General features: G+C 49.3%; 1 protein-coding gene across 5 annotated transcripts in view; it reads left to right on the forward strand.

Annotated features, from left to right (window-relative positions):
* Nucleotides 1-14,911, forward strand: part of GLIS1 (GLIS family zinc finger 1) — a 213,256-nt gene that overhangs the window by 3,191 nt on the left and 195,154 nt on the right. The window contains exon 1 of one of the 5 annotated variants that reach the window (XM_070259937.1): nucleotides 812-1,181. The exons of 2 other annotated variants lie outside the window; for them this stretch is intronic. The gene's annotated coding sequence lies outside the window, so the exon portion shown is untranslated. Of the gene's footprint in view, nucleotides 1-811; nucleotides 1,182-1,357; nucleotides 5,039-14,911 lie in introns of those variants that run through there. 2 more of the 5 variants (XM_070259935.1, XM_070259936.1) reach the window with 2 other exon arrangements.

The raw sequence follows: 14,911 nt of genomic DNA on the forward strand, positions 1-14,911 counted from the left end.
GGTCTGGGTGAGCATCTCAGCCCAGCCCATTGCTTGCGGACCTGGGCGTGGGGAGCTTTCCGACCTGGGCTTTGCCTCGCTAGGCAAATCTTCCTCACAGTCAAGCCACCTGGTGGCCTGAGACAAAACCAGCTTGCCAGCCAAGCTCTGGCAGCCCTCTTAACAATGCCACAAGGAAACGGCACCGTCTTACTACCCCTGCTCCCACCGGAATATTCCCCAGACCACGTAACCCTTTTTTGTTGGGTGTCCAGCTCCAAGCCTCAGGCTTGTTGGAAGCGGATAGAAATACCAATTGAAAAATATTTACTGACTCTGCTGGAAATTCTAAGACCTGCCGCCTCTGAGTGGTGGGGCAACCTTGGGGAAGTTATTTCACTCTCTGAGCCTCTGTTTCCTTGTTTGTAAATGGGCTGTGAGACTTACTTTGAAAGACTGGGGAGAACATCAGTGGCAGAGTGTGAAGGAGCCGCCCCGGCGCCTGGTTACGTTGGGGATTACTGTTGAAGCTTGTTTAAGGTTCTCAACTTCTAGTTTTTCATTTGCATGAGAGGTAGTAATGCCTACCTTCCAAGGCGAATGAAACGACAGTTGTAAGAATTCTTAATAAACTAAAAAGGTGGAAGGGGTCACTTTTGTTAATTCATGCAGGGCACCGGGCCAGGGTCAGTGATACTTGAGATAAAGTGGGTAGGCCGAGGAGGGAGAAAGGTTTGATTTTTAAAATGTGGACTTTGAAGAGCACTAACTCTGGGGCACTAGCCGGGGGAAGCTGAGAGGAGCCGAGCTCAGGTCTTTTGTGGCCGCTGCTGCCCAGTGACCAGAGAGAAGACAGTATGGCTTGGTCTCGGGTCAGGTTTCAGCTGATCTGCCTTCCGCCTTGGACAGACCCTCCGCTGAGGAAGGAGGAAGGAAGCGCGCTCTTGAATCCAGCGGCTTGGCCATGAAGGTTAGGGTCCTCTGTGTTTCCAGATCTGGAGTCAGGAGGCGCTGGGGATGGTGCGACGTCATGGACTAACATTGTCATCATTTACAATAAGAATCACGATCTGTTTATGGCAGAGTCCCGTTTATCCAGATTCCAAACAGCTGGAAAGGCCAAATTACCAGATGCTGCGTTTTTCTTTCTTCTTATTAAACACCCGACACTCTGCTTTTGGAAGCCCTGACAAGGAGAGAAGGTAAACATCTGGGGTTTGTGGAGGCGGTCAGCTTTGTGACGCTGGCCCCATGGCGCGCGTTCCCCGTACACAGCGCTTCACAGTTTTCAGCGTGTGTCCCCACACATCCTCTCATCTGCCCTCCCGCCAGCTAAGCTCTGCCTGTGGGGGGGGCTTTCCGAGGGAACCTATGGGTAACCTCTGCGGTCTGTGAAGTGCTGGGCAGATAGTGGTTCTTATTGCTGTGACTCCATTTTATAGATGAAGGCATTTCGGGTTAAGGATGTGCTCAAAGCTACAGACAGTAAGTGGCAGTTTCCAAGGCTTTCTGTTCCAAATACTCAGTTCTGGCTCCACAATTTGTACCTTCTACAGTGTGCGTTGGCGGCTGAGAGCTGGCGTCCACGACGGCCTCCCGAATGTTCCCAGAGAATTTAAAGTATTTTTACTTTTGGTATTTCTTGTGTCTCGAATCTTTGGGAATTGGTGACTAGTATCTATGCCATAGTTAGGGAACTTCTTAGTTTACCGGATGATTTCGTTTGTCCAGAGTTGCTCCTCCTGCAGCAAAACAGATAATTCCCAGCCACTCAATGGGCCCTTTTCACCGTGCGCCGAGACTGGACGTGTCCTAGCAATAAAAGGAAGCAGGTGATCACAACAAATGTGGGCTCTGCCCTTAGGAAACAGCCGTCAAAACATGGCTGTAAATGCCAAAAAGTAGTCAATCTTGTAACTTAAAAATAAATAGCTAGTATGTATATTTTTTTCTTTAGAAATGAAAACGAAAAAGGAAAGCCATTGTGGATTGTGTGCACGGGCGTCAGGGGCTGGTGGTGGCCGAGAGTAAGCGTGAAGGTTTTGGTGATATTACCTGGTGGAGCTTCTTCATCGGAATCAGAAGCCCCCGTGATGTTGCGGGGAGGCCTTGGAGGGGCTGGTGCGGCCCTAATAGAAGGGTATGAGTTATTGGGAAAGCATTTACCCCCTCCGGCTCTGGTGGGCAATTTGCTTGCATTTCATCCATTTTAAAGTGCTGGTCCTGGGATCCGGAAATAATCAGATCCAAATTTTTTCAGTGCTTGAGGTTTCAAATAAGGGGGAGGAAAACCTGCTGGCCAAATGTCAGGCTCAGTGAGACAAAGAGAAACATTTATGTGTGTGGGTATACAAATAAGATAGGGACATGTTGCGTCTACAGTCATAAGAGTTATGCATCCAACAAATCTTTTATGGACATGTAGCGGAAATATAATTCCTGAAGATTCCCTAAGAATCTTGTGCGGCTCCGATTTCTCTTCCCATCTTGCCTCCCAAGCTCTCTAGAAGCTGCTGAGACTTGGCGTGCGAAAGGGGACCATCACATGAGACGGTGCCTTAATTCAGCCTTGTTGTTTCTGAGTACTTTACCTGCCGCGTGCTTAGCTGGGCTGAGGTCCCAGCAGCCTCCTAGCCGTGGACTCATATTGGTTGACTGTGTTGCTCTGTCTATGATGAAAAAACTTAAGTTTCTTTATAGCCGTGGTTTTCCTTCACACGTCTACTCCTTCTCAAAAAACCAAAACCCACCCTATCTTTGAGTTATTCATCTCCCTGTGTTACATTTGCGTGAGAAGCTAAGTAAGCCAGCACACTTATTTTTACAGTGCGTTAAAATCCCATTACAGGCATAAGTGCACAATGAATCATTTAAAAAAATATATTCTTATGTTCTTTGTTCTGAATGTTGCATAATTATTGTCATTTTCTTCGGTTTTATTTTGTGGAGTTTGGCCAGCATCCTGGAAAAGGAGAGAAACTAAAGTTTGGAATAGGGTTTTCAGTCCTTTTTTGGATAGGATTAGGGAAAAAAACAACAAACAAATAAATGCCAACTTTATTTCTAAGTTGACCGGCGACCCTCGATAACTGTGGCGTTTGCTTAGAGAGAATGACTTCCCTTCCTCCTCGCAATTTTCTTTGAAAAGAATTCCCTGTTTTGAAGCCGATGTGCTGATATTTCCACAAGCTCACCTTATATATACCATTATATTCAAAGTTAAATTATAATGTGTGGTTGGCTGATTTTTTTCCTAGTACAGATTGGAGTTACAATGAGTTTGGACTTAGAGAGTGTGTTGTTTCTTTGGGAGAGGGTAGTTTATTTTTGTGTTTAAAGAAACAAAGACATTCAGTTCAAGGGGGAGAAGAAATGAAACAAACTTTCCAGTGGGCTTTGAGAAATTCAACTGCATTATGCAAAAAGCACAGCTGTAGTACCAGGGCCAGGAGGAAAGAGCAAACTCCTGAAATATTTGTGCTGCTCGCCTTCACTGTCCTAATGATTCTAGCAGTTTAAAAACGGACTTCTTGTTTATCAGCAGTCACTGCCCGAATTAATAGTTTACAATGAAAAAAAATGCTTTCAGCATTAGAAGCAAAGTCCGGGCTGATCGCTGAGTTACTGAGTAAGAAAAGCAAAAAAAAAAAAAAAAAAAAAAAAAGGAGGGGGCAGTTTTGTGGCTGCTTTGGTCAGCTCAAGCCTTATTTATAAGAAACTGAAAGAAGACAGAGGCCTGGGAGGGGTCGGGGTGGAGACAAGGCAGCCCTGACCCAGTGGGCTCAGAGTTTAAAGTCACTTAAAGCATCTGTTTTCTTCTTTCCCCCGTCCTCCTCTAAACTCCAAGGCTTGTCCCTTTGGAAGGCTTCCGGCGGTCGTGGCGGCTGTGTTAGCGTTACGGGCTGTGTTTTTAAGTCAGCGTCTGAGTCAGATGCACGAAGAGGAGACCTCAGTCCGCGAACTGAATAATGCATTTCCTGTATGGCCTGAATTTATTTGGTGCTTGTACTTGGGCCTGTCTGGAGCAAACACATGTGCCGTTGAAGAGCCTCAGTGCCTGTGGAGCATGCCCTTGGCTCTGAGTCTCCGTTGCCCCATCTGTAAAATGGGAAGCTGTTCGATGGGATGATCCATAGTCCCTTCCCGTGCTGATGCTCCAAGATTCCACGTGAGCTGGGCTGGGAAGGCTGGGAAGGATCTCGGGTCTGCAAAGAGGCTGCCTCTGTCTCAGGCCAGGTTGCTTGACCTCCCCTTGGAACTCTTACTCCTGAAGCTGAACACAGAAGGAACCGGAAGAGGGAGGTCAGCTAAACTTTACTGAGCACCTACTGTGTGCTGGGCTAGGTGCTTTGCAGCTGTGATTGCATTTGATAATGCCAATGACCTGTGAGTGATGGGAGCATAACGGAACTCTAGTTCTACAGATAGGGGGCTGAGGCTTGGAGAGGTCAAGTGATTTGTCCAAGGTTGTGCACGTAGGAAGTAGAAGGGCCTAGGATTGGACCCAACTCTGACAGCAAAGCTGGTACTTTTACCCTAGCACACAGTGCTCTCAAGGACAGCCTTTAACATCCCAGCAGCAGCAAGGAGTCACTGTGGCTGTAGTGTGCCCCCAGCTGGGGGAAGGCAGCGGAAGTCCGCAGGCTGGTTGGACGGCCCCCCTGGAGCAGCCCTTTCTGAATCTCAGCTAACGGGGCTGGGCTGGGCTGACGTGTGCCTTTAAGGCGTAACTCTGGCCACCACCCTGCTGCAGAAAGGGGAGGGACAGTGGCTCCCGGTTGTGATGTGGGCTCCCCAGGCAGGGACTCTCTGAGACTATGGAGGGGACCCCTAGAAGCAACCCCTTCTTAGAGGCACCCCCCCCTCCCCGGTTGCTGCAGGTTCTAGTTCCTATCTGAGCCTTGCCCGCAGTTTGGGGAGACTCCTGGCCCAGGCCCTGGTTGCACCTCCCTTCCACTGCTTCTGAAGACGTCTCTTTGAAGAGAACGCCTCGTGATCCCCACTAGCCTGGTATGTAGAACGTGTGCTGCCCTGGGCACCGTGGCTCGACAGCTATTAGGTAATTATTTCTTGTTAAACGCTTGGTGGGATGAAGAAGGGCTTGGAGGGAGAATACACCAGGGATCAGAGTGAACTCGAGAGTTAGTTTGTGGAAAATGGGTCTTTCGTGTCAAGTGATGAATGAACCAAATGACCCCCTGTGGAAGGAGAAGTTCTGAGTGCTGGGTGTGTCTGTGGCGTTGCATGAGGGTGCATGCATTCACGAGGATGTATGTGAGTGTGGACATTCTCAAGGCACTGCACTTCTTTGGAAGCTGAAATCGCAGGGGTCTTCAGTGCTCCAGGCCTCTGCCTTTGGATGTTGATGCCGCGTCTGAAAGGGAGGGGCGGACCAAGCCTGGGATGGCCCTGGTTGTGGGGTGGGCCAGCCTCTTCCTATTTGTGTCTTTTTAGCAACCGGATTACTCTTTTAGATGTTGTTGCTTTTGTTTTTAAATAACAGGTTTGATGGAAAAATAAGGCTTTAGCAAGAAACCAGGGAGTATTGTAAACCCAACTTTAAAAACACAGATCCCATTTGCTGTTTTAAGCTCTCCGGAGGGCTGGAGATTGGGTTTGTTTTGGAACTTTGCTGGACTATATGAATTACTTCTCTGAGGCTTGGGTATTTAATACCTAGTAGAAGTTTGTATAAGAGTTGATGATGTATTTTGCCGACTTTCCAACCTTGTAAATAAATTACACGTGCCGGCAGAGGCTGCCAGGATCCACTGTGTCAATTGGAGCTTAATTTTTAGCCCAAACCACTTAATACTTTTGTCCTAGCGAGCAGAGGAGTTCCGGGGTCTGCCCAGCAGCGGGCCCCTCCCAAGGGGCAGCCGCCTGTGAAGAGGCGTCCGTGGATTCACCGCTCTTGACACAGTTTTCGGCGGTTGAGTAGCTTCAGCGCTCTCAGGTCCAAGCCTCCAGGCAGAGAATGATGTTATAATTTTAAGTGTATCGTAAAAATGAAACTCAATCGCTTCCACTCCCCAAACCTGTCTCACTCCCCTGCTCTCTGGAGAAAGCGGCCGTAATTGTGTGTTTAATCTCAAGACCGCCTGTACATTTTATCTCATTTGAGTGCAAAGCCCAGGTAATAACGTTGGCATTTCCAGCGTGAAACAAAATAGGGTTTCTAATTTGGAGACACTATTAAATATTTCATGCTTCAACCAAACTCAATTCTTTTTCCCTATAATAAGTTTAAATATTAATTCTCTGGAATGTCAGACGCCTAAAGCTAGGCATTTAGTGATCTGCAGTTTCAAGTGTCTCGAGGAAGGTTTATGAAACGGGATATTTCACTGGGAGGGACGAGTAGCGCGTTTCAGAGATATCTGAATTCAAGCAGCGTCTTCTGATTTACTTTTTAAAGGGAGAAGGTCATAAAATAAGTTGCTTTATGTGCTGAAGGATTAAGTGGCTTAGGCTGAAATAACAGGAGAGACTTTACTGTTTTTCCCCCGTTCTATTTTAACAATGCTTTTTGGGGGAGGGGGCGGGTCATTTTCCCGCCTGCTCGTCTCCTCCCCCGCCCCCCCTTCCCCCCCCCCCCCCCCCCCCCCCGCCAGATGGCTTTAATTCTGACCAAATCCCACGCCAAGGCCAATGATTGATCAAACAGTCACTTGTACTTACGTAGTGCTCTTTGTGAGAATCTCTCTGCGCTGGGGCTGCTCGCCCGGGTAGGCTCATCTTTGGCCTTCGGACAGTTGGTCTCCAGCAGATCGAGGGGCTTAGAGAGGTGGGGCTGAGGGTGGGTGGAGAGCAAAAATCCCAGACCTTGAATCCTAAGGACTCTTTGCTTAAGACCTTTTTGTTGCTTCCTATCCCTGACAGCAGGGGTATTGGTTTCCTAAATACAAGTACGGAAAGCCTTTCCCCCGTCCACACGAGAGCAGTTTTATTTTGAGTATCTGTTGACGGAGAAGATCCCTGGTGAAGTACTCATTTTAAGAGTTCTTTTAAGTAGATGTGTGTTTTATCAGCCCCTCACACATCTGTGGAGACGTGGTTCGCCTTTGGTACCTGCTGTAAAGCTCCCCCCTGAAATTACAGCTTGGCTTGCAGAGTGCCGGCCGGCCGGCCCATGGGAAAGATCCGAGCCCTGCGCTCTGGCATCAGGGCCTGCCCGACTCCGTCTCCTGCTGACGCCTGCTCTGCTGGTTCTTCAGCAGCAGCGGACTTTTCTTTACGTGGCTTCAGGCCGGGAATTTTCTCTTTACTTGTCCTTCTGTCCTTATACACTGGGAGCTTCTTTTTATTCATCTTTGCGCCTCCTTAAATTATTTTGGGAACAAGTTGGAAAATAAATAGTTAGTATTCGGATATTCATCTTTGTACCCTGGTGTCCAGGACCAGGATCGGCACAAAGTACATGTCTGAGAAGCATCTGGGGTGCTGATTGAGGCTGTGGGCGTGGAATGAGGCCACTAGGTTCCAGTTCTGGCTCCGGGTACTAACTTAGGGATCTTGGGCAAATTATTGAGCTCGTTGGGCCTCAATATCCTTATCTGTAAAATGGGGATAATAATAGTTATGATCTCAAAAGGCTGTTATGAGGATGAAGTGAGTTAATACATGTGTAAGTGTTTGAATTCGGAGGTTGGCACATGGTAAAATGCTAAATGTTGAGATGATTATTATTATTGTTATTGCTGCCACGTAAATGTTTGGTAAACAGAACCTCTTGGAAGAGCCTTCCTTTCCGCCAGACTGACTCCTACTTATTCTTTAAGAGCCAGCTCAAGTGCCGCCTCCCTTTCTCTGTAGCCCAGGTTACGCCAGAGCTCTGGCGCCCACAGTCCTGATGCTTCCTTGTGCTGTAGCACTGGCCACACTGGTGATTTTCCATTTGCTTATGTTGCTTGAGGATGGGGGCACAGTCTCGCTATCCCCGTACCCCGTGTGCCCAGCACAGGGCCTGGCTCAGACTGGTGTCCAGGAAGGTGGAGGGTGAACAGCAACTCAGTGTCTGCCCCGAGGAGCCTGTCCCGTGAAGGAGGAGCCGAGTTTTATGTTCTTGCTTCTCCTGCAAGGTTGGACACATGGTGGGCTCTCAGCACGTGTAGGACTCCAGGAAACCTGCAGTGAGTTCTCGCATGCAGACACAGGCCTGTTCTGTTCCCCACACCGTCCTGGGGCTCTTCGTCATGAGCTCTGCCCTTCTCTTCCTAGGTGACGGGCAAGTCTTCTTGCCTCTCTGGGCCTCCCTTTCCTTTCGCTTCTGGGAGGAGTTGGCTTCAGCGATCACAGACCCTTGTTGGTTTCAAGCCTTTGGAGCTGCCACACCATGGGCCAGGTGGAGGACAAGGGGCCTGATGGCTGTCCCCGAGTGAGTGACCCAGCATCCTAGGCACTCTCTGCCACACACCTGCCTTCCCTTCTAGGCAGAGTGCCAGGTGCTGTAAAATGCATCTCATCTGTGGTTTAAAGAGCAGATTTTGGTGGTTGCACTACTTCTGACCGAGATTTCTCTAAGATGAAGAACCTTGGGCCAAGTATTGGAACTGAGAGCCAGGAGCCGGACGATGGCAGCTCTGGGCAGCCCTGCTGGGTGGAGACTGAGGTACACACCCTAGATCCCCACTTCTGGACAGGCTTAGGCAGAGCCCAGGGGGGATTCTGTTGGCCTCCTGTCCCCACTCTGGACACCATTTTGGTTTGAGCTTTGTAAAGGGGAAGGCTCTTCCCAAATCATTGTTATTCATTCAATCCCCCTTTGAACACATGGGAAGACTAAGGTTCAGAGAGGCCATGTTACTTGTGTAAAGGTGGCCAGATGGCTTTTGGAGTCACAACTGGGTTCAGATCATGACTATACCACTGGTTGGAACTTGGGCAAGTTCACTGGACTCTGAGCCTGTTTTCCTCATTTGTAAAGTAGAGCTCATTCCTATCTCAAAGGGTTGATATGGGGCTTAAGATGAGATGTCTGTCAAGCGCCTAGCTCAGGGGCTAGCACACAGTAGGTCTGTAACAAAGTGAGCTGCTGTTATTGGTCCTACTGAGTGCCAGAGCTGGGACTAGGTGCCCAGGCCAGACTTTGTCTGATGTTGTTTCTCCTCGACCCCTCCATACCCTATCCTCTTACTCTGGGTTTTTTTTTTTCTTTTTTTGGTGAAATTGAAAGAATAAGGGCTGGAGTCAGAGAGACTGTGGCTCTGATCCCAGTGCTGGAGGACACAGATCTGGTTGGCTGGCATCTTGGCTTCACTGAGGTCTAGGGAAGGCTAGGAGCTGTCATCCCTGGCTGAGGTGGGTGTGGCCTGCCTCAGCACAGCTCTCTGACAGGTCCTGGCCCTGGAGTCCGTTCAGTACAGAGCCTGTGGTGGCTCTGGTGTCCAGCAGGAGGGTGCAGCGTTTGCAGCGCTGGTCAGGAGGCTCCGTGTTCCCTGGTTTATTGGGTTGGAGTTGCCTTCCGACTCTAACATCCTTGATTCTACCTCCCAAACTTAGGATGCTGTTGCTGTCCTGCTCCCTGCTGCCCCAGCCTTGTGGGCTCTGCATGCTCTAGTGGCTTCTGTTTGTTGAGCCCTGCTGAGCGTAGTTATCCCATGAAGTCACTTAATTCTTTCTGTTGTCACTCTCGTTATACAGATGAGAAAAAACAGGCCCAGAGAGGCTAAATGACCTGCCCAGTGTCCTAGAGCAGTAGGTGGTGGCTGCAGGCCTGCCTGGCTCCACGACCTGTCCTGTCTTACACCTTGCCAGCTCCCTGGGCCTCCCCTCAGGTCCTCTGGACCTCTGCTGCTTTGGGTCCAGTCTTACCCACTCATCGCGGTCGAGAAACTGCCACCTCCAGCCTTCTTTGTCTTCTGACTGCACTTTGTCACTTTTCTCTCACTGAACAGTCAGGGGTTATAGACGCCTGGCTCCACATTTTCCTCCCCAACGAGATGTGGGCTCCTTGGAGCGGGGTCTGTGACAAGCACTTCTCTGACCTGCAGAGGGAGTGTGGGCCAGAGAGAGTGAACGCAGGACCCCAGCAGAATTAATCTGTCCCTCTCCAGTCAAGATGCTGTTTCCTGGGGACTTCCCCAAGCAGATTTTCAGGACAGCAACTCAGAGTGGCTATTTCTGAGCCTCAGTTTCCCATTTGTAAAATGGGGAGAGTGGTCCCTGCCCAGCCAACTGTCAGGAGCATACGGGATGAAGTGTGGGAGAGCATCTTGAAAACAGGAAGGGCTGCACCTGGGTGTGGATGTTGCCTGGTTCGTGCATCAGTATGTTTTGAATGGCTGCTGTGGCCCAGGCACTGGGTTGGGCCCTGGGACACTGTGATGGGCTAACAGACAGAGCCCTCACCTGCATGGAGCTCACAGTCTGGAGGGTGGGTAGACAGCGGGCGGGCGAGGGTTTGCAGGGTCCCCATCTCCTCTGCAGCTTTACCACCTTACTGCCTGGCTCGCTGTCCTGAGCAGGCCTTGTGACCTTGGACCATCTCCCTGAGCCTCAGTTTGCCAGCTTATAAAATGGAAGTATTCGCTAGCCAGCTCTGCTTGCACAGCTAGTGTGAGGATCAGTGAGGTCGGTGGGAAAGGGCTGCCTGCTGGGCCTCTGAGGACCGGTGGGAACCGGGTGTGTGGAGCAGCCCTCTGCGGGACTCTGCTGCTGCGGGACAAAGGTTACTCAGTCCTGGGGATCGGGCTGCCTTTGCCAGCCCTTTTCTCGCACCTGTTGCCACTTCCTGCTTGCTAGAGCTGTCCTCTTGGAGAGAATACGCCCTCTCCTTGGCTCTGGCAGTATAGGCCGAGAGCTTTCCTTTTGCAAAATCTTCGGGGTTCCTCCTGTCCCAACTTCACACCCTTCCCTTCTCGCTCTCCCGGTGGCTCTGGCTGCTCTTGCACTCGGAATACAGCGGAGCTGTAGCTAGGGAGACACGGAGAGAAGTACATTCGCACTGTGATGCTGGCCAGGGAGGTGGGGTTGTGGGGCTGTTGGGCCCCCACTTTCAGTACCCTGCAGGGATCATGGGTCAAGTATGGCAAGACACTGCTCGTCTTTTGTTTTCAGTGGATCATCTTGTGTAATCTTGTAACTACCCTGTGATGTAAGTGTTCTTATGAAAGAACTTATGGCTCTTTAAATTTAATTACAATGAATTACAAAAATTCAGTCCCTCAGTCATACTAGCCACATTTCAAGTCCTCAGGAGACACATGTGGCTAGTGGCTACCATATTGGACAGAGCAAATAGAGGACATTTCCATCACCACAGAAAGTTCAGTTGGACAGCGCTGGTCTAGAATATCATTCTTTAATTTATTCATTTTTTCAGCAGACGTTTCCTGGAGCCCTGTCGTGTGCTCGACTCTGTGTCTGGCCCTGGAGAAGTTGGTAACCCAGGCTCGGCCTTTGCCTTGGGCAGCGTCCAGTCGAGAGGGTGGGCAGGGAGACGTACCAGCTTGGAAGTGGGGCAGCATGCTGGTGACCAGGCCCGGCTCCTGCTGGGGACACAGACGTGAGTCCTCGGGTCCGTCTTGCTCTCTGAGTGCTTGCAGGCCAGCACTGACGAGAATGAGAGCAGAGCAGGCTTCTCAGAGAGGTGGTCTTGAAGTGGCTGGCCCTGGCAGGCGGGTTCTGCTGGTTCCCCAGGGAAGTGCCCAGAAAGGGCGGAGGGTTCATGCAGGCGGAATCTCTGCCCTGGAGTCATGTTCTGGGCCTCCTGCCGGTCCCCTGCACAGCCGCTTAGACAGGACTAGGCTCCTGACTCCCCACGGATCCCTTGCGCCTACTCCTAATCCTTCTTTGGGAGATGGCCCACTCTTTGAAGGGAATTTAATTTAATCATCTTTACTTTTTCCACTCATGTCAGTAGAACATACATTGGAGAAAATTTGGAAACTACAGAAACATATAAAGATGGAAATATTTGCTTATAATCTCACCCCCAGCAATGACCACCATTTACATTTCATATATTTCATTTCAGTCTTTTTTCTAAGTTTATCTGTATATTAATATATTTTTTATATCGTTAGATTGTTCTTTTTTTTTTAAAGATTTTATTTTTCCTTTTCCTCCCAAAGCCCCCTGTACATAGTAGTGTATTTTTAGTTGTGGGTCCTTCTAGTTGTGGCACGTGGGACGCCGCCTTAGCATGGCTCAACAATCAGTACCATGTCCGTGCCCAGGATTTGAACCAGTGAAACACTGGGCCGCCGCCTTAGCATGGCTCGACAAGCAGTACCATGTCTGTGCCCAGGATTTGAACCAGTGATACACTGGGCCGCCAAAGCAGAGCGCGCAAACTTAACCACTCGGCTATGGGGCCAGCCCCGAGATCATTGTTAATATAAAGTCTTGTGTACTTATTTTTGAACTTAAAATTCTAACATAGGGGCCGGCCCGGCGGCCCAGTGGTTAAGTTTGCCAACTCTGCTGCAGCGGCCCAGGGTTTTGCCAGTTGGAATCCGGGGCGCGGACATGGCACCGCTCATCAAGCCATGCTGAGGTAACGTTCCACATGCCACAACTAGAAGGATCCACAACTAAAAATACACAACTATGTACTGGGGGGCTTTGGGGAGAAAAAAAAGGAAAAATAAAATCTTAAAAAATTCTAACAAACTTTTTCTATGTTGTTAAAATTCTTTGGAAAGATTGAAAAATATATTGCATTTTATTAAATTTGTTAAATTATTTTCAATAGGCGATACATTAAAATGGTTCAAAATTCAGAAGACCCAAAAGAGGTTTTTAGGCAAACTCTTTCTCTTCCTCTTTCCCCCTGGCTACAGGTCCCATTGCTGGAGGCAACTAGGAAGGCCCGTGTTTCTCTCTGGCCTCTCAGAGACAGTTTATGCCCACACAAACAGATATGTGTACAATGCTTAGAATTTTTCACCTTTTCCCCTAGTCTAGATAAGGCTGCAGTGGCTGTCTTTGTGCAGTAATCTTTATTTACAACTCTGGTTATTTTCTTAGCATGGATCCCCAGAAGTGAAAATTACTGGGCTAAAGGGTAGTAACATTTGACACACGTTACCAAATAGCGCGTTCAAAGGTGGCACTAACTTTTACAACCCAGGCTGTGTCTTAGGTAGCCTCTTTCTCTGCATCTCCAGCGGTGTTTCCACGGTACTCTCCTAATTTGAAAGTGGAAGTGGCGTCTGGGTGTGATTTCAGTTTACATTTATTTGATTGCAAGTGCAGTCGGACTTGTACTGTGTGGCAGTTCACAGTTCATAGCTCCTCTTTTGCGAGTTGCTGTTTAGGTTGGAGTCTGAACATTTTCTGTAAAAATTTGAAATTTTACGTATTTGAAAGTGCTCAATTAAATTAAGAATGTTAATGCTTTGCTCATGATATTTGTTGCTAATATTTTTATGTCTGCTATTTCAACAAGTTTTTTATGAAGAGTTTGAAACAAAAATTAAAAATTTCTTATATAGTCATATTCCAAGATTTTTCTTTGTTGCTTTTCTTCTTCTCATTCACCAGCTCCTGTTGTTTGCTACTAGCACTGTTTTGGGGAGCTTGTTTTATTAACATTCTACAAATTTTTGTTTTTAGTAAAATAGTACTAAGGCTAGTTTTTTAAATCACCAAATACGGTAAGACTTTCAAGAGAATCGGTCTCCTTTCCTTCACTGTCACACTCCGGAGAGGCGGCTGCCTTCTACCGGGCCGCTGGGATGCCCACCTCCAGGGGGCACCACCTGTCCCCATCTGTGTAGATGGTGCTCCCTGGGCTTGTGCAACACCGTGGCCCTCCTTCAGCTCATTTAGTTGTCTTTTTCTGGTATTTTCTTCCCTGTGTCTCAGTTACAACAATAAAAGCAATAATAGCTAAACATGGTGCTTATGACCGTAGTTCAGTCATGCTCTGTGTGTGTTGCAAACATAATTCATGTAATTCTCCCAACGACCCTGTGAAGGAGTTACTGTCGTTAGCCCCAAGTTGCAGATGAAGAAGCAGACCCAGAGGAGGAAAGTACCTTGTCCAAGGTTGCACAATGGTGAGTGGTGAAGTCGTAGCCACCGCGCTGGGCGGCCTCTGAGTACGACTCACACTGCTCCTTCTGCATCAGTTGTGTCACTGTCTACTGGCTTCTTGTGGTAGAGAAGGGTTTTGTTCTCTTAAAGCCCCACCTCCACCCGGGTTCTTGCCCCCGTGCCCCGCCCTCCCCTCCCTCCTCCTGCTCTGGCTGCAGCACAGTTCTTTGGTTAAGCCAGCGCTCAGGTGGGCCGTGTGTAACACTATGCCACCGTAGGCATTTTGCTCTCTTGGTTCTGGCCGAGCCCTGAGACAATAGGTATCGACAGTCGGCACTGGTGGCTTCCTTCTAAAGCGGGACTTGAGTACGTTCTAAAGCAAGACTCTAGGTGCCTCAGCTAAACGAGTTTTGAGCTCCTTAGCCAGCATACACTTTGAGGGGGTAAAAGGGTTGAGGTGGAAGAGACCAAAGAGAGGATTTCTTTGGAGAGTGTTAAGAAAGCAGGGATGTTTTCTTCCCCTGTGTCAGCTCAGATGAGGGGCTCTACGAGGCCCACTCCGAGAGCTGGGCACAGCCCCTGAGGCTGGAGGTGTGAGAGATAACTGGCTGTGGCGGAGGGATGGGAGGCAGCTGTGCTGTTGCGTTGTGATGGGGCACGGGGTTGGGCTCCCAGGGACCTGCCTGCAGGTCTTTTCAGACACACCCACCCTGCCCACGAGGGCTTCTTGCCAGGCAGAGGCGGGAGAGACTGGAGGGGTCCCTTGGGATGCAGTGGGGTGGGAGGGTCCGGCCAACCAGGGGAGCTCTCTTGGGAACCCGCCGAAGTGGGCACTGAACATCTGAGTCCAGAGGGCTCCCGTGGTACCTTCCTGCCACTCCAGTCGACAGAGTTGGGGGACTGGAGACAGTGTCCCTCCACCCTGCCCAGGGTCCCCAGCCTGAGGCAA

Source organism: Equus caballus, chromosome 2 (assembly GCF_041296265.1).
Source record: "Equus caballus isolate H_3958 breed thoroughbred chromosome 2, TB-T2T, whole genome shotgun sequence".
In the NCBI taxonomy this organism is placed as follows: domain Eukaryota; kingdom Metazoa; phylum Chordata; class Mammalia; order Perissodactyla; family Equidae; genus Equus; species Equus caballus.